Raw genomic sequence first — 2489 nt, forward strand, 5'->3', positions numbered from 1 at the left:
AACTTGTGTTTGAAAGTCAAGTTTTCTATTCAGCTCTTGTTTTTTCATTAGGAATCTTTGAAAGTTCTCTATTCCATTAAATATCTATTTTTACCCATGAAGGATTATACTCAGTCTTGCTGGATAGGTTATTCTCTGTTGTAATCCTCGCTCTTTTGCCTTCTGGAATATGATATTCTAAGACTTCTGCTCCTTTAAAGTAGAAGCTACTAAATATTTTGTGATTCTGATATTTGGATTGTTTCTTTCTGGTTGCTTATAATATTTTCTCCTTGATCTGGGAGCTCTGAAACTTGGCTACAATATTCCTGGGAGTTTTCATTTTTGTATTTCTTTCAGGGGTTGGTCAGTAGATTCTTTCAGTTTCTGTTTTACTCTCTGGATTTCAGATAATGGGACAGTTTTCCTTTATAATTTCTTGAAATAGGATATCTAGGCTCCTTTTTAAACATGGGCTTCAGGTAGTTTAATAATTCTTAAATTATTTCTTCATCAGTTTTCCAGGTCTGTTGTTTTTCCAATATTTCACATTTCTATTTTTTCATCTTTTGACTTGTTTTTATTGTTTCTGCATGCCTCATTCTAAAGCCAACCAGTAAGTGAAAGATCTTTCCTGCCCATTGAATAGGCTTACTGTGGAGCCAACAAGGGAGGCCTGATTAGAGACAGGCCCACACCCTTTCACTAACTAGGTGTGAGGCCCCAGGCTAGTTTGTGAGAGGCATGAAGCCCTCAGGGCCCTGAGGGGAGTTGCTAAGACCAGAGCCAATGGTATGTGCCCTGAGTTCTAGTCAATCAGATGATGGCTAGGACTGTATAAAGAGATCCCAGAACTGGGAACAGCAGAACTGGGAGCAGCAGAGGGGAGAGCACCAGAATTCAGAAGCAGAGAGCCAGCGTGGACAGAGAGTACAGAGCGGAGAGTGCTGAACAAGAGAGAGTTGTGGAGATCAAGGAACTTGGAGTCAACAGAGATGCAGGAAAGAGCGCTGAGTGGAGAGTTAGGATTAGTGAGTGATTTTTTATAGGAAGGCCCTAGCAGTGAGGGGAAGTTAAAAGTATGGCTTGGTTCCTTGCTATAATATTTTGCTATAATTTCCTTGTTAGTACAGTGAGATGGGTTTACTGGTTTTGGAATATTATTGCTACTATATCAAATTGGGGACATTGGTCCTTGGATCTGATCCTCTGGAGTCTAAATAAATGTGATACTTCCTCTGCCTTCTACCTAGAGAATTCCTTACACTTCATGATTCCAAACCATTCAGGCATGTCTATGGCCCTCTCTGAGGTCATGAATTTTGCCTTATTACCATACTCATGGAGTGATTAGCTTCCAGTTGCCAAATTCTAATTTTTAAGGAATTTTTTTATTCAATGAGATTTTTTTTCTTTTTTTTTTCACTGAGATTTTGTACCATTTTTTCCATTTGGCTAATTCTGCTTGTTAAGGAGTTCTTTTCTTCAGTGAATTTTGGTATCCCTTTTACCATTAGTCCAATTCTGTTTTTAGGTGTCATTTTCTTCTCTATTTTTTGTTCCTTTTGTTTAATGAACTTATTAATTCTCTTTTCATAATTTTCTATCATCACTCTTAATTCTTTGCCCAAATTTTCCTCTATCAGTCTTATCTCTTTTATTCTTATTTGGCTTGTTTTCAACTAGCATTTTTTTTCTTCTGAGGCTTTGTTTGTTGTTTTCACTTTGTTTCTGAGTTGGTCTCTCAGTCTTCCCTGCCACCATAGTAGCTTTTTATGGTTAAGATCTGTTTATTTTGTTTTTGTTTTTTGTTTGTTTTGTGGTTTGCTAATTTTCCAATCTATTTCTTGACTTTGAACTTTATGTTAAAGTTGCCTTCAGTTCCCCTGGGGATAGGAAGTACTATCCCAAGCCTCAGGCTTTTTCATGATTCTGTTTTCAGAGCTAGGTCTGGGGGTTGGCAAGTTTTTGACGCTTCCAGGGTGGTGTGACCCAGTGAGAGGTGTGGTCACTGCTCTCCTGGTCCATGTTCTGGTCTTTACCTAGGAAGGGGCCCCTGCTCCCCTGTAGCCACAAGCAATAGCATTCCTCTTGGCCCTGGAACTAGGACCAGGACCTCTACTCTCTTGCAGCCACCTTCCTAGTGCTTCTCTCTGTCCTAAAGCTGTGACTCAGAACAGTGCATGGGCAATAGAGTTGCCAATCAACACCAGCTATACCCAGTGCCAGCAGCAGATCCCCTATGATCTCTTTCAAGTTGTGTTACCCACTTAGTATCTCTGGGCTGAAAGATGCTAAAGTTGCTGCTCCAGCTGTTGATGCTACAGCTACTGCTGTCACCTCCCATGTGTACTCCGAATGGGCTTCCACCCTAGTATCACAGACCTCTCCTGTTGACCTCCTAAGTTTCTTAGGTAAAAAAAGTCTCACCTTGATCTTTTATTGGCTCTGATGTTCCAAAATGTGATTTGAGGTGTTATTTTAAAGTTGTTTAGAGAAGAATATTGAAA

Source organism: Trichosurus vulpecula, chromosome 2 (assembly GCF_011100635.1).
Source record: "Trichosurus vulpecula isolate mTriVul1 chromosome 2, mTriVul1.pri, whole genome shotgun sequence".
In the NCBI taxonomy this organism is placed as follows: Eukaryota; Metazoa; Chordata; class Mammalia; order Diprotodontia; family Phalangeridae; genus Trichosurus; species Trichosurus vulpecula.